We start from the raw sequence: 27,340 nt of genomic DNA, 5'->3' as shown, positions 1-27,340 counted from the left end.
AGACTGGGAGTAGGTGAAAGAGTTATAGAGTGAGAGAGGGAGCAGAGGAAAGAGGCTGGGAGAAAAGAGAGACTAGTGTAAGAGAGTCTTGTAGAGATGGGGAGAGGCACGGGGAGCGAAAGAGAGAAGCGCAGGAAGAAAGAGAGAGACTGGGAGAAAGACGGGAGAGAGGAAGAGGTTGAGAAGGAGCGAGTGTCAAGTGCAAGACAAGAGGGGGATAACGGTAGAAGGAGAGTGACGAGGAGAGAAACCGGAAGCGTGGCTACCCTGGTGTCAGTTCTTATTGTGTGTCATTTATCAAACGTCTCTTCTGCTCATGGAGCAAATACTTCTGTAAGCCCGCCTGAAATAATTGTAATTATCCAAATTCCACCAGTCGCCGTGGCAGGGAATTGCTGAGCAGCAGCGCCTGTGCAAGAAAAATATGCTCGGAATTGAGTTTTCAACAAGTGTCCCTTGTTTGGGTCCTTTCCATTGGCAAATGCATTCTGACGTGCATTACATCAAAGTCCGTTATATTCTTATTTAGACTGAATCAAGTAACGAATACTCTTGTAATCTCAAAGGAATATGGGCCCAACATATTTCGACATCAGGCTCTCCTCTCAACAACGGAGAGGACAATGGGTTTTCTACCAATTAACTTCAAATGGCTTCGGAGTTCAGTTGTGACGCAATCTGCGAATGCGGGCTCGTTGGTCTAGTGGTATGATTCTCGCTTCGGGTGAAAAAGCATATGCGAGAGGTCCCGGGTTCAAGTCCCGGACGAGCCCCGTTATTGGATATTATCAGCGATTTGCTTTACGATTTTTTTGCATTGACACACGAGATATTTTGCAATATCAAACAGAAACACAGGAGAAGGAATTAGAAATAGTTTCCAATGCAGCTAAGTTTGAAGTGTCACATTTTGGAATGTCAATCCAGCTGAGTGTTTATTCTAGGAATGATAGAGCACCGGGGAGTGAAATCAGCAGGGAGAGAGAGTCGTAGAGAGGCATAGTTTGCTGAAACCCGTCTCATGTGCAGAGAGACTGTGGGAAAGGTGTTCGGCACGCTGGCCTCAGGAGGTCAGTGTAGGAGTTGGGAGACTGTGTTGCTGTTACACTCTGTTGTGGACATACGTGTAAAATGGAAACAGCGCAGCAGTCTTTGGAAAACGATGGGTCTGCATGTTGATGAGCGCTGTAGACATTAATGTGGAAGAACGAGAAACTGGCGAGTGAACTTATATAGTTTAACCTCTTCCCTTTTCCCGACCAGGACACAAGTGCCTCTAACTTGCATACAATATCCGTTTATACATTTCATAGGGTTTCGAATCGGTGCGGGCAGAAATTAGGTGACAAGCGAAACTGCTCACTCCAGTCACATTGTTGTGCCAAACGCTTGGGATTTCGAGAGCTGGAATTTTACCAATGAACTCATTTTCTGCTGATCCGGATTGAGATTCCCAGTTCTGATCTACACCAACATCTCTCTTACGGATGTGACTTACTTCAGAATCAGAATCAGATTCAAGTTTAATATCTCGGACAGATGTCGAGAAATCTGTTAAATTCGCGGCAGCAGCGCAATCAATGCATGATACATATAGAAATGAAAATCAATCAAATATTCAATTAGAGTAAACATACACATTAAATTGTTAAATTAAAAATAGTGAAAAACAGATAAAAGAGTGATGCAGTGTTCATAGGTTCAATGTCCATTTAGACTTTGGATGGCGGAGGGGAAGAAATGTTACCTGAATCGCTGAGTGTATGGCTTTAGTCTTCTGCACCTCCTTCCTGATGTTAACAGTGAGAAGAGGAACGTCCTGGGTGATGAAGTCCTTAATGACGGTCGCCGCCTTTCTGAGGCACCGCTACATGTAGATGGCCTGGATACAACGGAGGCCTGTCCCCAGGGCAGAGCTGACTGATTTCATAACTTACTGCCAGTCTCGCCGCTGGCTTTTCGGGGCAGCGATGAAGATCCTCCATTCCTGTCAGTCGGCAGCGTTCAGGGATTCATTCATCGTGTCAGTAGCGTCCTCTTGGTTTTCACAATTCCCTGCAAAGTCCCGGGTAGCGATTCAGAAATACCGACGGGTACATATGTAAATGGACTCTTCATTTTCGATTCACTGAACTTTTCTTTGACCAGTTAGGCTTGATATCTCTGAGCTGAACCCTCGAATTTGTGGGAGCGGGGGAACACTCTCAGTCTGCCCTCTACCATTTGACTTGTTTGGCAAGAGTGACCCTACCAAGAGCCAAAGCATTAACTCCTAACTCCAGCCAGCTTCGCTCTCCAGGTTACTGAGCAAGGCAAGCCTTCACAACGCGACTAGGTTGTGTTCTGTTTGGAGTCTATGGATGTGATCACTAATTATAACCCAACCCTGAGACGAATACCAGGAATGTCTGACAACATACCGAGCTGAAACCATTCACGTGAAAGTGGCAGTCTCAACCCATCCTGCGTTTGCAGTGAAATGTGCAAACCCTTTCTGAAGAGTGTCGTTCCCGTGACGCCACTCGCTGCTCCATTCTGTAGACACTGAACCATTTCAGCAACGACCAAGGACAGATTACACCGGGTACTCCGGAGGAACAGCCATTGCGTTGACTGTACTGCTGATCAATGACTGGGACGGGTGTAGCACCGAGGAGGCGGTGACTCTCCCTGCTACCCATACTGACTTCGGAACTTGAAGGAACACATAGTTTACGTTGACTGTGCAGGCAATCCCGTTTCTAATGACACCAATAAGCGTCTCAGCATCAGATGGATATGCTGGTTGGATGGAGTCGAAGCAACAACCTTCTCATCAATTTTAGTAAGACCAGGGAATTAATTGTACTCCAGGGAGAATGCGTCAGGTGAACAAACGCAAATCCTCGCTGGAGGTTCAGAACGGTGAATCTATGGAATTTGTTGCCACGGGCGGCAGTGGAAGCCGGGTCACTGGGTGTATTTAAGGCAGAGATTGATAGGTTTCTGAGTAGTCAGGGCCTCAAAGGTTATGGTGAGAAGGCGGGGGAATGGGACTAAAGGGGAGATTGGATCAGCTTATGATGAAATGGCGGAGCAACCTCGATGGGCCGGATGGCCGACTTCAGCTCCTTTGTCTTATGGTCTTATGGTCTTCTGGGTGAATATCTTCAAGTTCCTAGGCGTCGACATCTCAGCGGATCCATCCTGGTCCCAAAATGCTGACGCGGTCAATGTGCAGACGTCATAATTGTTCATGAATGAGATTTAGAGTGCTGTCGAAGAATCAAATGCATTTCTGTGGGCGTACCTGGACAGCATTGTCAGTTCTTGCGTCACAGTCTGGTGTGGGGCGGGGCTCCAATGCGCAGGATCGAAAGGAGGGGCAGAGTGCTGTCGTGACGGGCACGCCTCGCCAATATCATGTTTTCAATACGGTGCCAAAAGAAGGCTGTGTGCATTATTCAGGACCTTCACCAGACCAAACATGCCCTCTACATATTTCTACCCACGGGGATGGGGAGTGGGGGAGTGTGGCGTGGGGTGGTGGATGTAGAGGAGTCTGAAAATAGAAAATCACATTTTTATTAAGAGCCGTTTTTTCTGCTCAGCTTAGACATTTCTCCACACATGAACACATGAACTCTCCCTCACGATTCTCTTTTTTAATTTCTATTTATTTTATTTATTGTAATTTATAGCGATGTACAGAATTTTTTTAAATTAGTGAGAGATAACATAGGATCAGAGTATGAGAGTTATATGCGGGCCTCTAGCAGTCGACGTTGAGTACAAATGACAACGGGAGATGCACAAGGCATGTGAAAATGGCAATATTACGATGGTCATTGTAGGATCTCAACATGCAGGTAGTTTGGGAATGCCTACTGGATGGTTTTTTAGAGTACATTGTGGTTGAGCCCATTAGGAAAAGGCAGTTGTGGATTGTGTGTTGTGTTGGGCTTTGACCAGGTAGATTAGTGTACAGGAATACTTCAGAGACAGTGATTGTAATGTGATCGATTTTATCCTGCAGTCTGAGAGCGAGAATCTAAAATTAGACGTATGAGTATTCCATGCAGTAAGTGGAACTGCAGTGGCACGAGTGAGGAGAATAGAAAGGTGCAAACGGTTAATATTATTCTCAAAGCCTGCATGTACAATACAACTCTGATATTCGTCTGCTCCGGACAACAACTGAATACAGACAGGCCATGGGTGTTGATGTAAGGACAGACATCAACCCCGGCACGAAAAAGGAAATGAAACAAATCTCACAAACCCCAAACTGTCTACTCCCCCGCAGCAAAAAAAAAAAATAGCGACAATAGCAGTCCCCCAAAACATCAGTGGCAGAAAAAAGTCAGGGACGATAACAATCCTCGACCCCGTCACTCGCATGGAAACACAACAGCAATAGCAGTTCCCGACCACGTCATTCGCAGAGAAAAAAGTCAGGGACGATAACAATCCTCGACCCTGTCACTCCTAGAAAACAACAACGACCTAAGTCTAGGGCTGGCCAAGTCGATTGGAAAGGGGAACCAGCAGGGTTAACGGCAGATCCAGCAGGGCTGGTGTTCTAGGGGCAATTGGAAAGGCGCAGAATAGATGCATCACAAATAAGAATAAATATTTGACAGGAAGGATGAGGCAACAGTGGATGATACTGGAAAGTAAAGACAGAATAAAGGCAAAAATGAGGGTTTATAATATAGCAAGCATTAGTGGGAAGCTGGAGGTTTGGGATGCTTTGAAAATACAAAAGAAAGCAAATAAAATTTGATGAGAGCAAAACATAAATGGCTAATAATAGAGAAAATACCATTTTTTCAGACATATGAAGAATAAAAGGGATGCAAGAGTAGATGTCAGAAAGCTGGAAAATGACGCGGAAGAAGCAGTAATGGGGGGAAAAGAAACTACGGACGTACTGAATGAATATTTTGCTCTGTGCAAGACTCCAGCATAATGGCACAGAGAAACATGTGTCAGAGGGCATCAGTGAGAGTGGATGTTATGGCTCTGGAGAAGGTGCCTGTGAAGCTGAAAGCTCTGAAGCTGTATGTCAACGGGTCCAGTTGGACTACACCCCCGGGTTCTAAACGTGGGAACTGAAGATTCTCGAGGCAATAATAGTACCCCTTCACGTATCATTACATTCTGGAATAGATCCTGATGGTTGGAAAATTGGGATTGTCACTCCACTCTGAAAGAAAGAAGGGAGGTTAAAGAAAAGAAAATATAAGAAAGGTAACCTGACTTCAACGTGTTCAAAAACTCAAAAGATTCAAACACATTGAAGATCAAAGACAGTTGAGGAGAATGGGAGAAGATTTGTCAAATAGATCATCGTGTGGTACGGTGATACACATTGGAAGGAAGGAAAGATTTGGGCACCGATGCTCAAAATTTCTGTTACTGTCAACAGCTAAGCGAGTAAAAGATGACCTGATTTCCAAAAGGCATAAAGTTAAAGATGACACATTTCTTTAATATTTTAAGCAAGATTACTTTTTTTTTATTTCCATCTTTTACAGTTTCAAAATAAGATAAAAGGAAAAGGGGCCGAAGCAAAGGTTTGGGCCACCTGCATGGTCAGTACTTAGTAACACCCCCTTTGGCAAGTGTCACACCTTCTAAAGGCTTTCTGTAGCCAGCTGAGAGTCTTTCAATTTTTGTTTGAAGGATATGCGTCCATTCTTCCTTGCAAAAGTCTTCTCGCTCTGTGAGATGCTTGGGCCATCTTGCATGCACTGCTCTTTTGAGGTCTGTCCACACATTTTTGATGATGTTTAAGTCGGGGGATTGTGAGGGCCATGGCAAAATCTTCAGCTTGTACCTCTTGAAGTAGTCCTTTGTGGATTTTGAGGTGTGTTTAGGATAATTATCCTGTTGTAGAAGCCATCCTCTTTTCGCCTTCAGCTTTTTTTACAGATGGTGTGATCTTTGCTTCAACAGTTTGTTGGTATTTAATTGAATTCATTCTTTCCTCTACCAGCGAAATGTTCCCTGTGCCACTGGCTGCAAGACAAGCCCAAAGCATTATGATTCACCATTTCCGTTACAGAAAATAAATCAAGTACAACCCTCACTTCAGGTGCAGTGCGACGGTGGGTGCTGAACATTGATGGAGCTGCGATGGCCGAGTGGTTAAGGCGTTGGACTTGAAATCCAATGGGGATTCCCCGCGCAGGTTCGACCCCTGCTCGCAGCGCTCACACTACAAGCAGCAGCGTGTAGTTTGCCAATAAAATTTAACACCCTGGATGCTGTCTGAGCGCTGGCCTGTCTGAGCGCTGGCCCAAAATGTGTTCAGTTGACAATCAGCAGTTGCCTTGCAAAATACCTGATCCACCCGATCCAGTTTGCGCCCTCACTGAACGAACCAATTGCAGCCTAAATATTCTCATTGCAACCCGTTGTCCGGCGACGTCACGTCGTCAGCCACATACAGTAAGGGCAGCTCATTAAGAGGGACGATAATTGACTGTCAAGACACCGCCGATGAAAATTCTTCCAACCTGCAAAGGAGCAACGTCGACACATATGGCACCGGATATCAGGTTTGAACCTGGGTGCCTCAGGTTATGAGACAGAAACACACATTCAGCGGTTCAGGAACAGCTTCTTCCCCTCTGCAATCAGAATCACGAATGGACTTTGAAGCTTAGAACACTACCTCACTTTATTAATATACAGTATTTCTGTTTTTGCATACTTTTCATAATCTATTCAATATAAGTAATTGATTTACTTGTGTATTTACTATTATGTTTTATTTCATTTGTTGTTATTATTATTATTTTCTCTCTCTGCTAGATTATGTATTGCATTGAATTGCTGCTGCTAAGTTAACAAATTTCCCGTCACCTGCCGGAGATAATAAACCTGATTCTGATTCTCTGTTCAACGCGGTACTTTCCCGATTCGGTTTTCATTAACGACATGGATTCCGATATACTGAGTTCTGGTACCGTATCCAGCACAGATCTATAGCCGGTAACACGTTCTTCAATAAATCCTGTTCCCTCGGCTGGGCAGATTCGAGAATTTGTGGAGTTGACATCCCATATTTCTGTCAGTTCAATTCTCGCAGCATTTTTAGCTGAGAATGTATATCAGATTATGAGGTCCTGATTCAGTACTTCAACGCAAAACATTGAAAATTTCTTCCACCACACACCTCTCACACCCGCATATGCTGGTCGACGTCTAGAGTTTCTACTGCACGAAAATAACCGACAGTGATTCAATTCATCTGTATCTGGTGACGGGTCTAACCGAGGGGATCATGCATTATACGCAATTGGTGATTACCTCAAAGTGAACTCAAATTTATATTTATGCGCACATCTATGTGTACGCACAAGCGGAATGAAAAATGTACTTGCTGATGGGTGGGGACAGGTGGAAACTAGCCAAATCGACATGCCAATACAGTTTATTTAGCGACGATATTTTTACTTTGCAACCGAGTGTCTAACAATAGATTCTGTGTAGAAACAGGACGATTGATGCCGGTGTGTTCTACAACTGTACGGATGCAGAGCTCCTCGCTTCGTTCACCAAGAGACTTCCTTACGTTAGACAGCGGACGATTTATCGCACTGAGCAGAATCCTTGCGTCCAAATCAGACAACAACACACATAAAATTTGTGTCTGTTGTTGTTTGAATTTCCAGCATCTGCAGATTTCCTCGTGTTTGCAATCCAAATCAGAACTAACTTTGGAATTTTAAGAATTAATGGCGCTAATTTAATGTTAATTGCCTTTATAATTGAAGAAACTGGGAGAATGGCATCAATAAGTAAAACGTGCTCCTGCTCCCTCTATTAAAGGGAAATGTGTAAACGCATGAACCATTTCTCCTCCTCAGTACAAACGGTGATAATACTTACGAGTCCTGCAGCGTTCGGGTTTAAATGAAGGGACGGAAAGATCCACTTCGTTTTGTCGGTGAGATGAGATACTCTGGTGGTCCAAAAAACGCTGGGAGGAAAACAGTGGCCGAAAGTGAACATGAAATTGATAAATTGCCGTGTAACTCTCTCTCTCTAACTGCCTTTCAAATCTCCCTTGTTCTGTCTACGATGTGACTCTCTCCCCTGCCTCACATCCATGTTCCTCTCTCTCTAACACACCCATACACACATTCTCTCTCTCTCTCTCTCTCTCTCTCTCTCTCTCTCTCTCTCTCTCTCTCTCTCTCTCTCTCTCTCTCTCTCTCTCTCTCTCTCTCTCTCTCTCTCTCTCTCTCTCTCTCTCTCTCTCTCCCTCTCTTTCTCTCTCCACATCTCACTCCCTCACTCCCACACTTTCTTCACAAGTTGAAGCGAACGGTTAGCTATCAATATTCGTGTTCAGTGAAAGGAAGCGTGAATGCAGTGGGACGTTTATAGATTTCCCTTTACAAGACAGCTCGGGTGGAGCGCAGGGGAGTGAGTGTAAACTGGTGCTGAAATGTCGGTGCGAACAGGTAATATGACATGAAGGAGTAGCGATTTTTTAAACAAATCTGTTCCTGGACTTTGGTTCAGTGCTCCGTTAAGACATGACCACCATGTGAAATTTCGGTTAGCTGAAAACACTTGAATTGTCAACTTATAAAAATATTTCCATATTCAATAAGATGTGTTGTTCAGCCGCGGCTGGGAGAGGGGAGATTGAGATTGTGACTGATTCGCTGAAGTGGGCAGCACGGTCTCTGAACGCGAAAAGCTTTCGCCGTTTCATATCACTCACAGTACAGACTCCCCATTGCTCTCTTGTCTAGCGAGCGATCCCGCCTATTGCCATAGACAAATCGGTTCGCTGACCTCCCGTCAAATCAACCTCGCCAATTGTCACTGACGCGGCGTCATGGTCCGACATCAACCAATCTCGTCAAAGTACGTGCAACTACCTAGCTCCCATTCGTGTATGCAGATGTCAATCCAACTTGTTATCCAATTGCGGAAAGGGTTTCATCCGAGTTGCTCCCTCCCACAGACTCTGACTGCCTCTGCCTCCCCAAAGTCCCGTCAATACTGAGCAAAACTCAGAACAATGTCCCATTATATAACATTCATATCCATATGCTTCTGATCGAAGCTGGGACGCTGTCAGGGCGTCGAAATAAAGGCGGGCGACAGACGTTTATCTCCTCTCACCTGGGGAGACGGTAGAAGATTTGCTGGGGGACACCGACCGATTTTTGACTCGCAACTGCGGTATGGGGAGGGGGTAGGATTGAGAAAAAGTCTGGGCCAGCCTGATCTTATTGAATGCCGGGGCTGGCTGAAGAGGACTAGAGAATTGCCCTTCTCTCTGTTGTCTGTCTGTTTAAAGAAAAGGAATAAACAGGCCTTTCTTGGGCCTGGATGCTCCCCCGTGGATATAATAGTTCGCAATCTATGTCATCAGTTTGCCTGAGGAATCATTTCCGAGTCTGAAACTGGCACAAGATTTATATCTACCGTTTGTTAATGATGCAGAATTGTACAATTTATGTTTTGCGTACCGTCTGTCTTTTCGAGCCTGCAATGACGCTGCAAGTGTTTCATTGTACCTGTCCCTCACCGTCCCTGTGCACACGGCAATAAACCCGACCGGACCTGACAATACTCACTGAGATTTGAGCAGTGGTGACCCCGAGCAGATGAGTCAAGGTGATGTCGGCAAACTCAGTGAGTAGGACCAGAGTCCAATATGGGAAATGTATGTTCACCCTCTTCTACAGATAGACAGCATCTCTGAGTGGATTGAGGTGCAGTGAGGAGTGAAGAAGATCAAACCTACATTGTATCGATAGCATTGTATTGTCTGTAAGACCTCGCACAGTTATTTCCAGCTTTATTGAGACAGCACCTGCGATATGTTTCTCAATGTCATCTTCTGCTCATATATTTTGTGGTTTTATGGTGCTGAATCAGGCGGATGCAGGTTAAGCATAGACAGGAATCGGGTTGTTGTGGAAGCAAGTTAATACACAAAATAATTTAAAATAAGCACATTAAATTACAGCAGGACATATCTTAATTCCCTGACCGGGAATCGAACCCGGGCCGCGGCGGTGAGAGCGCCGAATCCTAACCACTAGACCACCAGGGAAACTGATAATGTTCTGACTACAGCAATAGACAACTACCAAACCAGCAAAATATGAAACAAAACCTATACATGAATAATAATGAATAAATGTGATAAATATTGTCACGAATCTATTGCTCAGCAATTTGCAGACCGCGTGTTCACCCAGTGCTTCTGGTTAAGGAACACTCTGGACTCTGAATGAATCAGCGGGAAACACTCTTTCTCCGGTGTCTTTATAAAGATTGTGACATTTAGATTCTCTTATGAGCCCTGGGTCATTTTTGTTTCTGTCCTCGCCTCGAAACAATTCAGTAGTCGGCCCCCGATTCCCGCGACATTGTCGCCGATACATCTAGTGTCTTGTTCCTCACCCTCCGCCTGGGTAGAGGTAGGAGAAAGAAAATCAGACTCCAGAATGCCCGAAATATGGTCTGGGGATGGAATGCTCGGCTTTTTGATCGTGTTGTAACCGTGGTCGAGTGTGCGGGAGCCGCTGGTACAGAGGATGACTTGCTGATGATAAATAAGCCTAGAATTATTTAAATAAGCCTCACAGAAACCCCGCAATGATTTGAAAGTCCTCAGGGTAGGCAGTTCCTTGTTTGCTGGTCGCGGCACTCAGTACATGGTATGCTTGCTAAACATCTGCTCTGGCGGTATGTGAAGTGCCGTCCGGATCAATGAGGAGAACCTCTCGGTAAGCAGCACCGACAGAACTCAATAATTGGATGTTGTGATTGGGAGAACAAGGGTACGGCAAGACCGCTATATACGGAGAGCATGAAGAGTTAGTCATGAAACAACACCGCCGTTCCACCACCACCACCCCCCCCCCCCCCCCACCAGCACCACAATACCTTCTTATCTTCTCCGAACGGTGGATTGAGAATCCTTCCGGCTGTTCCACCGAACTGACCCATGTCTCCATGAAACAGAGAAGACAGCAGCCCCTCATTTCCCTCCGAAACTGCAATGCTGCACTTACATAATGTATCTTGTTTTCAAGTCATTGGCCTTTGGCTAAGAAGATGCCGGGTAGAGGATGCTTCATCGTCCTTCGATTTAGTCTGGCTTGAAGTCTTCCGAACCGACCTCTTTTCCGGCAATGGTAATGGCTGACCTTCGCTGATCGCTGAAAGGTGCCGCACCTGTATTACCGAGAGTTAAGTCCACTTTGTCCTTCAGCAGCCGATTAATTTAGACAGATCAACAGTACATTTCTTAAAGGGAAACTAGGGGTTTCAGATAGCAGCGACAATGGGTCAGCTGTAATACATCTAGATATTTTGCGAGCTGTCGGCAATAAGTCGCGTGTATCGCCAGTGCCATCGTGGATCTTTGGGTTTATAAACAAATCTCAACTTTCCTAAATCCTTATCAATAATGTAGACATCCCGCTCTTACTGGAGCCTACAAAATGCATCACCTCGCACTTTATCTCTCTCCTGTCTATCCCCCTCCCGCTTTCTACCGACACCAAACACCCGACTCCGATCTCTCTCCCCATCGAAAATCTTTCACCAACCCCCGATCTCTCTACACACCAGATTCCTCGACTTCCCCGGCCTCCCTCCACATGGTCTTTCTCTACCCTCCTCTATCTCTCGCTACCTCTCCTGCCTCTGTCCCCGCTCTCTTTCTCCCCAGTCTCTATCTCTCGTCTCTCTGGCCAGAGTCGACTCCTTTCCCCGGTAATAACTTTTCTCTTCATTGACTGTTCATTGAGTATCATGGAGTGAAGATGGCGTGTGAACCTACGTGCTTGGTTAGTTGAAATAATAAAAATTACTTGTTGGCAAATGCAGATTCTCTGTTCCTCACTGATCATTATTACTGGGGGTGATTATTGTAAGAGTGGCATCCATAATTAAAGTTGCCCACCAACAGGACGTGCTCTCTGCACAGTGTTACCATCGGGATGGAGATACAGAAGCCGGAAAGCTCAGGCTCAACGATTCAGGAACAGACACTTCCCCTCCGCCACCTGCAGCTCATGTCTTTTTTTATCTCTAAATTTATTTATACTCTGTTTCATTGCGCTGCTACAGTAAAGTTAACAAATTTCACCACTTACCCCGATGATATTAAATCTGGTTCTGATTCTGATTCAAATGAAGGGAGATGTGTTAGTTTGAACTTAAATTAGTTGAAAAGTTATCAGAACCTCGTGAGACGATGGGCTGTAGTGTGCTGTAATACACATACATAACCATATAACCATATAACAATCACAACACGGAAACAGGCCATTCCGGCCCTCCTAGTCCGTGCCGAACTCTTAATCTCACCTAGTCCCACCTACCCGCACTCAGCCCATAACCCTCCACTCCTTTCCTGTCCATATACCTATCCAATTTTACCTTAAATGACACAACTGAATTGGCCTCTACTACTTCTACAGGAAGCTCATTCCACACAGCTATCACTCTCTGAGCAAATAATTATCCCCTCGTGTTTCCCTTAAACTTTTGCCCCCTAACTCTCAAATCATGTCCTCTCGTTTGAATCATTCTATGCTCTATGCTCTATCTAGGTACAGTATCTCACTATTTAAGTCCAATCGATTAATTATTTAAAGCTACGACGCCTTCCTTTCCCAGATTACTCTCAATGCGTCTGGTAATCGTGCAGGAGAACTTAAAACCAAAAGGCCATGAATGTGAGTGCCGACCGCAGCATGATATCGATAGTTTTGCTTGGAAAGGACTCGTCAAGAACTACGAAATGAGGTGTTGAAACTACCCTGGTCATGGGGTATGACAAGAAGTATCTGGATAAACAGGAACATTAACGATAGTCATTATGGGCCAGTGCGTAGTTGGTCATGTCTAACCAATCTCACAGAGCTTTACCAGGTAGTTACCAGGAATGGTGTGGAAGGCAAGGCAGTGGATGCCGTCTAACAGGGACTTCAGCCAGGAATTTCTCAAGGTTCCGTATGGGAATATGATCGAGAAGGTTCAGTCGCTTGGCTTTCACGATGAAGTAGTAAATTGGATTCGCCATTGGCTATGTTGGGGAAGCTAGAGTGTGGTAATGGATGGTTGTCTCTCTGACTGGGGACCTGTGATGAGTGGAGTGTCCCAGGGATCGTTGCTGTGCCTGTTGTTGTTTGTCATCTATATCAATGATCTGGATAATAATGTCGGTAACTGGATCAGTAGATTTGCCGATGACAACAACATAATGGGTGTAGTCCACAGCGAGGAAGAGTACCGGAGCATGAAGCGGGATCTGGCCCAGCTGGAAAAATGGCTGAAAAATAGCGGATCGGAGTTAAAGCAAACAAGCGTTGGATTTTGCACTTTGGAAGGACCAGCCAGGGTTGGTCTGACACAATGAGAAATAGGGCATTGAGGAGTACGATCGAATAAACGAATCTGGGAATGCAGGTCCATAATTCAATGGAAGTTGTGGCACAGTTAGACAGGGTCGTAGAAACAGCTTTTCGCACGTTGGCCTTCCTAGACCAAAGTACTGAGTACAGTAGTTGGGACGTTACGTTGCTGTGGTTTCAGGCTTTATTGGGGTCGAATTTGGAATATTGTGTGCGGTTGGACTCAACTACCTGCAGGAAACATGCAAATAAGATTGAAAGAATGCAGAAAAAAATATTGCACGGCTATTGCCGGGCTGAATGTTTTGAATTAAAAGGAAAATTTACATAAGTTAGCACTTTATTCCTGAGGAGGTAGAAGACTGAGGGGAGATTTGATAGAGGTATACAACATTATGGCGTGTATAGAGAATGTATATTCTCCAATTGCCTGCGATGGTTTTGAAGGAAGACAAGTATTTGCTTTGCCTTCGCTGCGTATTCAGTTTGTGCACTTTTGAATGTTTCATTTATTATTGATTTCGGAGGGAGACACGGATTCCACACCGGCCATGTGGATTCAGGGTTAAATGGATCGAAATGTGAGCGTATCTACACCCGTCACGATAGAACTACGATTCACAGGTAAATTGGCAATAGGATAAATTGGTGTGCACTTTATTTGGGAAATTGGAATTCGCATTTTGGAAGGCTGGTTCTTTTAATAAGCACCAGGAGCTGCTGCTGAACACTTTGAAATGCTGGTTTTAAGTTGTAGGGTTCCATTCGAAAAGATAGTTTTGAAGTCATTGTAGCATCTGCCCTGTAATATGTAAATGACAGGTCAGTTTTGAAATCGCGCTGGTGCAGTCAGTCGCTCAGCGATTTGCTTACGACATCAGCCCTAATTTCATTAATTATCCAGGTGCTGTGGTGTGATTTGATTAAATTGATTATTTTCTCAGCCCTATTTCTTGGAGCTCTGTAACTGCGGACTCGCAATAGCGTTGTAAAGTGTACCGAAGTTTCGACTCTCCATGCGGAACACGGCTGCCCTTTGTTTTCCAGCCATAATTCACTCTGTCTACCACATCATCTGCCTTCTGTCAGGAAGCCAATTGCGAATCAACGCAGCCAGGTTTCCATCGATCCCATGTCTCCTGACTTTCTGAATGAGTCTACCATGGGGAACTGACGAAACGCCTTACCAAGATTAATGCACCCACATCGACTGTCCTGATTCTTCTGTTTGTTTTAGTTTCACTTTTTCAAATAATTCAATCTGACCCATAAAGGACAACATGTCATATTGTCTCTCCGTAGCAGAGTACGTTTCTCCAAATACTCATAATTTCCTTCTTCAATAATCCTCTCCAGTAGTTTACCCACTACTGTTGTAAGACTCCCTGGACTATAATTCGAAAAACTATCCCTATTATCTTTTGTCAACAAATGAATAACATTTTCCACCCTCCAATCATCTAGTTCTACTTCTGTGGCCAGCGACGACACAAATATCCTGTCCAAAAGCTCAGCAATATCTGATCGCCTTCCAAAATTACCTGGACTATGTCTCTTCCGGTATCGGGGAATCATCTATTACAAAGACTGTATCTCTTCCGGTATCGGGGAATCATCTATTACAAAAACTATATCCCTTCTGGCACCGTGGGATCATCTGTCATAATGCTTTCCAAGTTTCCAGCGCATCCTCTTTTCAGCGTCGGCATGTTCGAGCATACCTGCCTTTTGACGCTGTGTTCACATTGATCAATGTATTCAGTGAGGAGCTTCACCGCCTCCTTGGACTCCAGGCACTAGTTTTCCTCTTTTACCTCTGACCTGCACACACTCTCCCCAGTCTCCTCCTGTTCTTCATAATGCAACTCGTTAAAGATTTCTCAGATCCCCCATCACTTTTTTAAAGTCCATTCTTAAATTCCTTCTTGTCTGCATTGTGACTTGCTATAGGGTTACCTGATCCTTTCTTCCTGCTCTGTAAGTATCGTTCTTTCTTCCTCTTGACGTGTTGTTCCAACTTTCTTGTCTCCCAAAGTTACTTTACACTGTCATCCTTTTCCTGCGTCACTGAGACAAGCCTATACTGAACCCCGTGTAAGTACCCCCTAAACAATCCCCACATATCTGTTGCGCAATACCCCGAGTGCATCATTTCCCAATGTACCTTCCTAAACTCCTGCCAGGCAGCACCATAATTCGCAGACCCTCAATTGAACACATTCCGTACTCTCTGGTCCTATCCCTGGACAAGGTAAAAAGAGGGGAATTCTGTCCTATTGTTCTGAAATTCTGACCCACGGAGAGATCTATCACCTGACCCATTTCCTTTTCTAATATTAGATCCAGTACGCACTGTTCGATAGTGCGCCTGTCGACATAGTGACATGAATCATTCCTGGACACAACTGAGAAATTATGCCATAATTAAACCTTTTACCCTGGGCAGATGCCAAAGAATATTGTGGCAGTTACCCATGCCAATAAAATGGCAAATGTCCAAGTCCTGCTTCCCGATCGGTTCCTCACTGTTCCCGTTGCAGGGACGGCTGTATAGAATACTCCAAATGGGGTTATAATGTTTCTGTGTTCGTCTCCCAGTCTATTCCCAAACGAAAGCTCCACGTTGTCCTCCCTTTCTGCAGCTACAATACTATCCCTGGTTTCCTATCGCACTCCCTTTACACTCTGTTACCCGACCCTGTTCATTTTGAAACATCTAAAACACGGAAATTCCTGAAGCCATCCCAGCCCTTGTGACAGTCGAGTGTCTGCGATAGTTTGGAACATACTTCAACCAATATAACAATCACGCCAGCAGCATTGAGCGTTTGTATTGCTGCCTACCTGAACTGTATGAAGTCAGCAATCTTCCGCCGATTCTGCAATTCCCGGATGACCAGGCATATGAAAGTTTGATTTCACGACTTTTTTTGCCAAACCTGTTAATTGTAAAACGGCTTTATTTGAAAACTCCGCTGAATTGTCATTAGACGCGGGCTTTATCTACACAGATGGCCATTTAATGTAAACACATACTTCATTCCACTCCTCAGCTCTTCTCTGAATTTCCTCTGTGTCAGTGTATAGATACAAGTATTGGTGCACATGCTGAGTACTTGCATCATGAACCCAAATTGCTGTAGGATGTATACCGGGGAACTCAAATATCTGTCCTCGTAAAAGTAGTTTTGCGCTTGCCATTTTAGAGAACGGGCTACATGGGGAATCCAAAATAATATGAAATTAGCTGATATAGAAAACAGCAAAATCATCGATTTTCTGCGTTTTCCCACCTCGGCATCTTTCTGATTGTCGCTGCTATGCCGAAGCCTTCTGCGGATTCTATTTGCCACAACGATATGTCTTACGGTTAACCCGTTAAACACCAGGATTAATCCGATTGGTATCAATGGTGTTAAAATGCTCTGCAGTAATGTATATCCTCTCCACACGGGCGAAGTAGCGTATTCATATGTGCCGGTGCACCGCCACGGCGTGTTGTCAATGATGACGTAAGGTTGAAGGGCAAAGTATAACGGGACACATTTCCCGCAGCTCACTATAACCACGGTCACGATAACCACCGTTGCTGTTCTCTCGGTGCAGTATCGCTCCCGCAGCTTTCGGCAACATATTGCGATAAAGCGATCGAAGGTAAAACTGACCGTGAACCAAATAGAACAGTCCCGCGTCACAGCCGCAAATACAAGTGTCAGAGCGCATACAGGAGTGATGAGCAGGGATCTCCAATAAATATAGATATTGTTGGTCTGTTCCACTAAAGCAGAAACGATAACCTCCATCAGATCCGCTGTTGCCATTCCAACCAGGTAACGGGTGATGCATTTGGAGAGTCCGCATTTTCCCCGAGATAGGATCACAATCGCCATTAAATTAACTGCAAGAAATTTGGAAACAAAATAGAAATATGGTCAGCTCCCTGAAAGCCTCCATTCTACCGATGCTATGCAGTGTATGGTCTGTTTGGAAGTCGAAAGCGGAAATCCAGTGTGTGCGGTCTCGGTCGCTGCACTCCGGCTGGAGGACAATGACGGAAGTGAGTGTCAGTGGATTGGCGACCTTCCCACAGTTTAGAGCGAGGCACCCGAGTTCCAGGACTCACGTACCGGTGAGCAGTCGATCGCTCCTGTAAACAACACCATTTCCATTAATAGAGGTGAAAGAACAGACGGGATTATTTGTAGCGGTTACAACATGGAATCAAGGAGATATAAAGCAAGAGTTCTCATTTACTGACTTACAGAACAGACCTACGTGTGGAAAATACACTGGTCCGTCATTTAAATCAGCTGCCACGTCTGTATAAGATAGAACTGACTGCACTGATAGAGACCCGGACCTAGAAAAGTAGAGACCAGCATCACTTCAGAAAGCCTAGCGAGGTGAAATTATGAAACAGTGACAATATCGGCACCAACTTAATTGTCAAAAGTTGAAGAAAACACTGCGGTCAACGTATGGACAATGAAAATAAAACTATTAGATGCCTGAATCCTCCATTCCGGAAACATTTTTCAGCCGACGGTAACATCTGTGCTTAGTATCAGTGCGGATACCGCAGCAGAGAAACGACGCACCATAAATAAAGTGACCAGCTCCGGCATCTTACCGGGGACACCAACCGCTACAATTGTGGGATAGAAAATGGCTGCGATGTAGTAAATTGCCGGATATCCCATATTCTGTCAGAAGCAGCGTTCAGTTGTACAGAGCGTTTCAGCTGCTCAGATGGACTGGTAATCGGTTTCCTAGACTTTTATTCAGGTTAAAGCAATTCCACTGAGGCAATTTGCGTGGCTATTACGCCAGGGACATTAGTGATAACGAACTGCACTAACAATTACGTAAACAATTTTAATCACTCTGTACCTGTGTCATGAATCTGACTCACCAAGGGATACTGCAATATTTTCACTTTTCAAAAAATGATGTGAATTTTCCATGTTTTTTTCCATGATACCTTGCTTCAGCTATTTAAATTGGATATTTTTATACCAGCGTTATTCTTAAAGTAGGCATTCATCTTGAAATAGATTTATTTTGTAACATTTGACGGAGCACATTCGCTTCTGAAATTGAGGGAAGGAGTTTGTTCTGGCGGGTGAAATCGTGAATACTTCATTATTAAAGGGGAACATTCGTTCATTATTTTCTTTCGTTCGTTCCAGTCATTCCGGGGGTGAGTGTTGGAAATCACAGTGACAGCTGACGTGTTACAATGACATGCACTGCACTTATCTTCTTCGAAACTATTTAAAAGATCCACAGCGATATTCCAGAGATCTGTGATCAAAAAGGCAGCCTGTCTTCGGGAGATTAGCGAGGGCTGTGGATAGTTTGAAGAACAATGTTTTCCAGCGCACACATGGGCCGTTTGGCAGGAACCGGACCTCTGCCAGTGAATGACTTGACCACCCCGCACCCGTGACGTGTGATACAGTCCATGTAACTTTGAATATATTCGCAAACCTGCGACAATTCCACCGCTATTTCTCCATCCATTCTCTGTCTGAAACAAAGTAGCAAGTAAAACCTCGGAACTATCCGCAGGTTCCCAGGCTGTGCTATTATTTGCCACGAAGTTGTATTTTTTTCCTCCTGATTTACTGTCAGGTATACTGTCTTTCGACAATCACTATGAGTATGTGCAGAACAGCGGATGTGTTCAAGCTCACCTGTCAATCACACTTCCTTCTGCTCCTGCAGTGCACCGCTTCGTGCCGATTGTTGTTCTCGTACCGATGAACGGGCCTCGGCTTATTGGAGAGAGTCTCATCACTCTGTTTCCATTGTGGAACTCGTACTAACGTCCGGCCCTCGGTTGACTGGAGAAAGTATCACCTCTGCCTTCAAATTCATCCCTCCAAAGTGAGTCACTCTGTAACGTTCTGGGTTGAACTCCATCTGTAACTTCTCAGCTCTGCTTTGCGACCTGTCACTGTCCTGTTGTAATCTCCACAAATGTGTAACCTGCAGGAAACTGCGAGGCAAGTTGGAAGCTCAACGTATAGCGGACCTCCCACCAGAACGCCTTGAAGCCTGCCCTCCTTTTACATATGTGGGACTCGATGTATTTGGTCCCTAGTCTATCACTACTAGACGCACCAGAGGAGGACAAGCAGAGAGCAAGCGGTGAGCCATCATGTTCAGCTGCATGAGTTCAAGAGCGGTACACATTGAGGTCGTCGAATCTTTGGATACATCCAGCTGCATTAATGCTCTCAGGCGCTTCTTTGCGCTATGAGGCCCTGCAAAACAGTTAAGGTCTGATTGCGGCACGAACTTTGTTGGAGCGTCTAAGGAGCTGGGGATGGACAAAACGGTGCTAAAGTACCTCAGTCAGCAGTGATGCAACTGGGAGTTTAACACACCACACGCCTCTCACATGGGAGGCGCATGGGAGCGGATGATTGGTATCGCCAGCAGAATTCTTGATTCAAAGTTTCTGCAGCAACGCACCCGACTGACCCACGAGGTACTGTGCACACCAATGGCAGAGGTCACAGCCATTATAAATGCACGACCACTCCTACCTGTGTCTTCTGACCCGGAAAACCCCTTCATACTCTCGCCATCAATGCTCCTTACGCAGAAGGCAGGAGCTCCCCCTCCACCTGGGGACTTCTCTGATAAGGATTTGTACACAAAGCAATGGAGACAGGTTCAGGTTCTTGCAAATCGTTTCTGGTCTAGTTGGAGACATGAATATCCACCTTTGTTGCAACACAGACAAAAGTGGACAGAACCCTGCAGGAATCTTCAAGTTGGAGATTTAGTCCTGCTCAGGGAAAAGCAAATCGCCCGCAACTGCTGGCCAATGGCCAGAATCACTGCCACATTCCCTAGTAGGGATGGACATGTCAGGAAGGTTGAGTGGAAAACTTCTGACCAAGGTGATGTGATAACTTACCAAAGGCCAGTTGCAGAAGTCATTCTACGTCTACCTAAGGACTGATTTAGAGACTGAAGTTTTGTATTATGTTCATAGTGACCTTATGAAGGCCAGGCGGGGAGTGTCTTGCCTTTAAGGCATTTGTTTAGTTTATCATATTTTCGCTTTAATAATTCGTTTGTAATCGTTTTCTAGTTAAAGTTAAGGTTGTTTAAAGTAAATTCGTTGTCTGTGATATATCGCGGTATGCGATGACGTCACACCTGGTTTCGCCGCGTCTTGTGGGAAAATATCGGTTTGGAGAAACGGGAAGGAGGGGGCTTATGTGTGCAGGATCAGCGCGAGAAAAGTTTTGTTTTCTACGCACTAGAAACATCAGAGAAGCAAAGCCGTAAGTTAATAAGATAATCGATATGTTGAATTAAAAATGTTAATGCTGATTCTGTTAAAAGTAATAACGGTCGATAAGGTTTATGTTTTTTGTTATTTAAAGAGTTGCGAATAGCTTGTGTTGATGTATTTAAAGCCAGTCGATGGCGTAGGTAGATTCTGACTGTATGTTGCATTTTAATGTAATATAGTTGTTGTAGTTTTACTTTTGCAAGTATTTATGATGTAAATGTGATGTCAAGAAGGAAACAAATAATGTATATATTTTGTATTGTTTTATCAACAGTTTTCACCATACGTTAATGTGGAAGAGTGAACAGTAAACGGTTAATCTTACTGGGACCGCCTCATTGACTGGTTTATGCTTGGTGTTTAGTTCAGAGTTCTTTTACACCTGTGCGAGAACACTACATAATGAATAAATGTGATAAATATTGTCACGAATCTACTGCACAGCACTTTGCAGATCTCTTGTTCACCCAGTGCTTCTGGTTAAGGAACAGTCTGGACTCTGAATGAATCAGTGGGAAACACTCGTTCTCCGGTGTCTTTATAAAGATTGTGACATTCACATTCTCTTCTGAGTCCTGGGTCATTTTTGTTTCTGTCTATCGCCTCGAAGCAGTTCAGAAGTCGGCCCTCCGATTCCCAAGATATTGTTGCCGATACATCTGGTGTCTTGTTCCTCACCCTCCGCCTGGATGGAGGTAGGAGAAAGAAAACCAGACGTTCAGAATCCCCGAAATATGGTCTTGGGGTGGAATGGTAGGCTTTCCTGATCGTGCTCCAACAGTGGTCGAGAGTGGCCACCAGTGGCCCCTGGTACTGTGGATGACGTGCTGATGACAAATAAGCCGAGAATTTCTTAAATAAGCCTGATAGAAACCCCCGCAATGATTTGAAAGTCATCAGGTTAGGCAGTTCCTTGCTTGCTGGTCGCGGCACTCAGTACATGGTTTGCTTGCTTAACATCTGCTCTGGCGGTATGTGAAGTGCCGTCCGGATCAATGAGGAGAAGCTCTCGGTAAGCAGCACCGACAGAACTCAATCATTGGATGTTGTGATTGGGGGAACAAGGGTGCGGCAAGACCGCTATATACGGACAGCATGAAGAATTTATCATGAAACAACACCGCCGTTCCACCCCCACCCCCCCCCCCAGCACCACAATACCTTCTTATCTTCTCCGAACGGTGGATTCAGAAGCCTTCCGGCTGTTCCACCGAACTGAGCCATGTTTCCATGAAACAGAGAAGACAGCAGCCCCTCATTTCCCTCCGAAACTGCAATGTTGCGCTTACATAATGTATCTTGTTTTCAAGTCATTGGCCTTTGGCTAAGAAGATGCCGGGTAAAGGATGCTTCATAGCCCGGCGATTTAGTCTGGCTTGAAGTCTTCCGAACCGACCTTTTTTCCGGCAATGTTAATGGCTGACCTTCGCGGATCGCTGAAAGGTGCCGCACCTGCATTCCCGAGAGTCAAGTCCACCTGGTCCTTCAGCAGCTCGTTACTCTGCCGGTTAATTTAGACAGATCAACAGTACGTTTCTTAAAGGGAAATTAGGGGCTTCAGATTGCAGCGACAGTGATTCAAAAGAAATACATCTAGACATTTTGCGAGCTGTCGGCAATACGTCACGTGTATCGCCAGTGCCATCGTGGATCTTTGGATTTATAAACAAATCTCAAAATTCCTAAAACCTTATCAATAATGTAGACATCCCTCTCTTACTTTTGCCTACAAAATGTATCACCTCGCACATCATGGTTAAATACGATCTGTCTTTGATCTGTACAGCAAATGGAACAACGATGTATAAAATGCAGGCCATTGAGTCTAACAGCGTTGGTGGAAGAGTTACAGGAGGGGAAGCGGGTGTTGGGATCTGTCAGCATTTAAACAGGCAGAGGCTAATTTGAGGTAATCAGGTGGTTCCTAAATTTGTAAATGACATCAGTGTCGGTGGTGTCTTGGACAATGAAGCGGATAGACCAACTTAGAAAGTGGTCAAGGATTGGCAGGTGGAATTTAATTTGACAAAATGTAACACTTTGTAAAGTTAAGGCAGGGCAGTTCTTGCATAGTAAATGGCCGGACACTGGGAATTTTGCAGAATTGGATAAACCAAGCCGAAGAATGCATATTCGCTGAAACCGGTTATACACGTAGAAAAGGCACAGGAAGGATGCCATGAGACTGGAAACATACCGGGAACGTTTCATGAGAATATTTCTTTGAACACTCGATTATTATAGAAGGATAGTTTGTGTAAGCTGAGAAATTTCTCCTTGCTGCATAGGACGCAGAGGGGTGACATTCACGACGGTCACAGATAGGCGTCAATATGGTTGTTGTAATGCGACTAATATGATAGTATAGTGGGAAGTGTTTGTGGCTCTCACTTTCGGCGAGGAGAAAAGAAGAGCTGAACGTGTAATTCTCTCCCTGCCAGCGCATAGCCTCTCCGACAGAAAGCCTCATGTAGTGTCTACTCGCTGGCGACACAGGCAAACTGAATTACTTTTGGACGCAGGCTGACCTAGAAGGGGCAGGGAGGACGTCTGGCTCCTGCACACGTAGCTCGCAGGACCACCGGTGCGTTGACGCGTCCTGGTGCTCGTGTACAGATCCCTATGGGCAGCCTCGGGAGAGATGAACGCTATGGGAGTAGCACGGACAGCAGATCCGGAATGGAGCTCCTTACCGGCTGAACGTCACAGAGCGCCCTTCCGACAATATCCCCTCACGCCTATCTGGCTTGAACTCCATTTGCCACTTCTCAGCCCAGTTTTGCATCCTATCAATGTCCCATTGTAACCTCTGACAGCCCCCCACACAATCCACAGCACACCCAACCTTTGTGTCATCATCAAATTTACTAACCCATCCCTCCACTTCCTCATCCAGGTCAGTTATAAAAATCACAAAGACTTGGGGTCCCAGAACAGATCTCTGAGGCACTCCACTGGTCACCGGCCTCCATGCAGAAGATGACCCGTCTACAACCACTATTTCTACTCCCTTTCCTGAATAAGGGAAGTACATCTGGCAACCCTCCAATCCTCCGGAACCTCTCCTGTCCCCATTGATGATGTAATGGGGACGGTGTGATTCCGAAATTAAAGGGATTACGTGTGAGAAGCGTTTGATTAAATATGGGTGCATATTATAGACAACTATAGAATATTGAAAGACTGCGAGAGTATGGATGTGGTGGGAATAATTCACATAGTGGAGGGAGTCTAGGACCAGACGGCACTGCCTCAGAATACAAGGGCGCCCCTTTAGAAGAAAGATGAGGATACAATTCTGCCATCTCGGGAACACATTGTTATGGACGGCTGTAAAGGCGGAACAATTGGGTTTTTTATAAAGCAAAAGTTTCTGATCAGTCAGGGCGTCAAAGGTCACAGGCAGAAGGCTGGAAAATGGTGGTTGAGGGGAATAATAAAGCAGCACAAGCAACAACAAAGGTATCAATAGCCCCTCCCCCCCACAACGTTTCGGCAGAAATCATCAGCGCCCACCACCCACCATGTAAGCAATGGCAAAGTCCCTAAAGATTGATGTGCTCAATGGTGGGAGAGCTTTACCGGACATGTACTGGGCCGAACCCACCACATTCTGTAGGAGCTTACGTTCACTGACATTGATGTTCCCATACCGAGCCATGAGGCAGCCAGTCGATACACTCGGTATCACATTTACAGAAATGTGTCAAGGTTCCAGATGTCCTGCCGATCTCCGCAAACTCCGACGATACCAGAAGCGCCGCCGAGCTTCCTTCGCATTTGCACTTGTGATGGGTCCAGGGCGAACCCTGTGAAATAGGAACACCCGGGGATTTAAAGTTGTTCACCCTCACTGATCCTCCGATGAGGACTGGCTCGTGGACATCTGGTTTCTTCTCCCTTTGCTTTGCTTGCATTGAGTGGGACGTTCACGGGCGGGGTGGAAGCTGGAGGCTAAGTGGGTGACATTGTCGAGCTCAGTGTGAATACAGGAAGCGGCAACAATACATTGGTTTCCTCTGGTTTCTTCTCCCTTTGCTTTGCTCGCATTGAGTGGGACGTTCAAGGGCGGGGTGGAAGCTGGAGGCGAAATGGTTGACATTGTCGAGCTCAGTGTGAATGCAGGAAGCGGCAGCAATACATTGGTCGACGTAGCGCTGGGAGCGCTGGGGTGAGTTACCGGGGAAGGTGTGGTACATTGGTTTGGTAGATTAATTTACTTAGGCAACGAAAAGGGAGACATATATGGGACACATGCGGGTGTCCATGGCTACCCATTGAATTTGGAGTAAGCGGGAGGAGCCGAAGGAGAAACTGTTGAGGTGAGGACATGTTCTGCCAGACGGAGGGTGGTGATGATAGAGGGAAGCTGGTTGGTTGTTTCCTTTAGAAATGTGGACAGTTTTAAGGCCCTCTTGATGAGGGACTGGAAATCCATGGAGAAAATGCGACGGTCGGGGCCAGGGAAATTAAAGTTAGTAGTTGATCGAGAGCACGGGAAGCGTCGCGAATGCAGATGGGAAGGGGCTGAATAATGGGGCATAGGATGGACTGGAGCTATGAAGAACACAAGATCAGTGGAGCAGGAGCAGGCCGAGACAATGAGCCTACCCGGTCAATCAGGCCTGTGAATCGAGTGGAGGTAGGAGTGAGCAGTTCAGGGCAATGGAAACACGAGTTTTCCACAGTGAATAGAAGTTCTCCAGAGTTGATGATGTCAGTGATAATGCCGGCTGCAGTTCTCTGATGGTCAAGAGTCGGGATTCTTCAAGGTGTAGGCGTGAGGATGTGTCTGAGAGTTATCGCCTGATCTCAGCAAGGTAGAGGTCGGTCCGCCACTCTACAACAGCAGCACTTTGTCAGCCGTTTGGATGATAACTTTGGGACCGGTGCTGAGAGATTGGAAGACAGTGCATTCAGTGGGGGTAAGGTTCGAGGAGTGGTTAGGATTCCTGATGCTGAGGCGGCTGATGTTTAGTCGGCAATTAGTGATGAAAATATCCCAGAGCAGGCAGAGAACCAGTGTGCTGTGTCCAAGAAGAGGAGGAGGGTTGGAGTGGTGAAGTCTTGCCGATGAGGTGTGCACGGAGACGGAGCTGAATGTGAAATAAACTTCACCTTCCCAGCAGCAGCTCCTCCTGAACGTCTGAGAAGCTCCAGCCAATTTGCTCATGAAAGTGTCTGCAGAAATACTTCACAGAGTAGATAGGTAATATTATATGTTGCGTACAACAAATACGAGGTATTGCGTTTTCCCCGAGGGTGGAGTACTCCGATTAATTCCCACACGGAATTGAGACAACCATCTCAAGTGCGATGGGAGTGAGAGACAGAAAGGGACCGAATCCGCCAGTTTGTCAAAACGACCGTGGCAGGACTCGAACCTGCAATCTTCTGATTACCTCCACCAATCAAGCTCCGAAGTCAGACGCCTTATCCATTAGGCCACACGGCCATATTCTGTAACAGAGCACGGAATCGATACTTATGCCACTACACGTCCATAGCGTCTAATGTGCCGACATTTGCTATTTGCATGCTTCCTTTGGTTGCCACAAATCTCTCTAAACTGTCCTTATCCACCTCCATGAATTCTAGTAAGCACGGCGAGCAAAGTAAATCGACGTAGAATCTGAACACATATGTGTGGACCCTAAGCAGAGGTTTTTAATGCTCTGAAGAAATTTAGAAGTTCGGAACACAAGGGAGAAAACAGCAGACGAGGTGGCCGAGAGGTTATGGCGATGGACTGCTAATCCATTGTGCTCTGCACGCGTGGGTTCGAATCCCATCCTCGTCGCGACGTACTTAACGGGGGGACCACCTTTCAAATTGTCACTTAAAACTACAGGGACGGCAGACGATTTGTTATGTATTCACCAACAAAAATTTGGCCGCAATACCACAAGATATAGGAGCAAAATTAAGCTATTCGTCTCACCAATATTCGCCATTCCATCTGGGCTCAGTATTGTGAACAGTTTTGGGACCCTCATCTTAGAAAACAGAACGCTAGTACGTTCACAAGGATTGAATGGCGGAGCAGACTCGATGGGCTAGATGGCTTAATTCTCTTCCTATGTTTTTTGGTCTTGTGGCCGTCTCAACCCCATTCCCCTAACTTCTCCTCGTCACATTCGGCACGCTTATTACCTGTCAACTACCTCAGCCTCCGCTTTAAAGATACCCAATTACTTGCCCTTCACGGCTTTCCGTGGCAATAAATTCCGCAAATCCATAACTTTCTGGCTACAGAATTTGCTTCTCGTCCCTTTTCTAAACGGATGTCCTTATCTGAGGTTGTGCCCGCTGGCCCTCGACTCTAGCACTACAAAGCCTAATGGCATTGGGTAGTATTGACCTCTTCATCCTGTCTGAGGAGCATTGCATCGATAGCAACCTGTCGCTGAAACTGCTTCTCTGTCTCTGGATGGTGCTATGTAGAGGATGTTCTATTTATCTATCTATTTTAACTCCCCCTGTCAATACCCGATAGATTTCAATGAGATCCCCGACTCATTCTTCCAAATTCCAGCGACCAAGGCCCAGGGACCTAAAATATTCCACATACGTAACTCCACACAATTGTATTTCCATACAATTCCGGGCAGTATGGACCATCTGGCACCCCATT

The 27,340-nt window shown here is 45.5% G+C and overlaps 5 non-coding genes across 5 annotated transcripts; 3 read left to right on the top strand and 2 right to left on the bottom strand.

Moving 5' to 3' along the window:
- Positions 1-689: 689 nt before the first annotated feature.
- trnap-cgg (transfer RNA proline (anticodon CGG)) lies at positions 690-773 on the top strand. Its single transcript is given in 2 exon segments — positions 690-725; positions 738-773. It is a non-coding gene; the product is annotated as a tRNA-Pro (tRNA).
- A 5,341-nt stretch (positions 774-6,114) lies between these two features.
- On the top strand, positions 6,115-6,196 carry trnas-uga (transfer RNA serine (anticodon UGA)). Its single transcript has one exon. It is a non-coding gene; the product is annotated as a tRNA-Ser (tRNA).
- A 3,804-nt stretch (positions 6,197-10,000) lies between these two features.
- On the bottom strand, positions 10,001-10,072 carry trnae-cuc (transfer RNA glutamic acid (anticodon CUC)). The gene has a single exon. It is a non-coding gene; the product is annotated as a tRNA-Glu (tRNA).
- A 15,997-nt stretch (positions 10,073-26,069) lies between these two features.
- trnar-ucg (transfer RNA arginine (anticodon UCG)) lies at positions 26,070-26,161 on the bottom strand. The gene is given in 2 exon segments: positions 26,070-26,105; positions 26,125-26,161. It is a non-coding gene; the product is annotated as a tRNA-Arg (tRNA).
- Positions 26,162-26,424: 263 nt separating this feature from the next.
- Positions 26,425-26,506, top strand: trnas-gcu (transfer RNA serine (anticodon GCU)). Its single transcript has one exon. It is a non-coding gene; the product is annotated as a tRNA-Ser (tRNA).
- Positions 26,507-27,340: the final 834 nt, after the last annotated feature.

Source organism: Hemitrygon akajei, unplaced genomic scaffold, assembly GCF_048418815.1.
Source record: "Hemitrygon akajei unplaced genomic scaffold, sHemAka1.3 Scf000054, whole genome shotgun sequence".
In the NCBI taxonomy this organism is placed as follows: domain Eukaryota; kingdom Metazoa; phylum Chordata; class Chondrichthyes; order Myliobatiformes; family Dasyatidae; genus Hemitrygon; species Hemitrygon akajei.
This window is presented reverse-complemented; position numbering and strand designations above follow the sequence as displayed.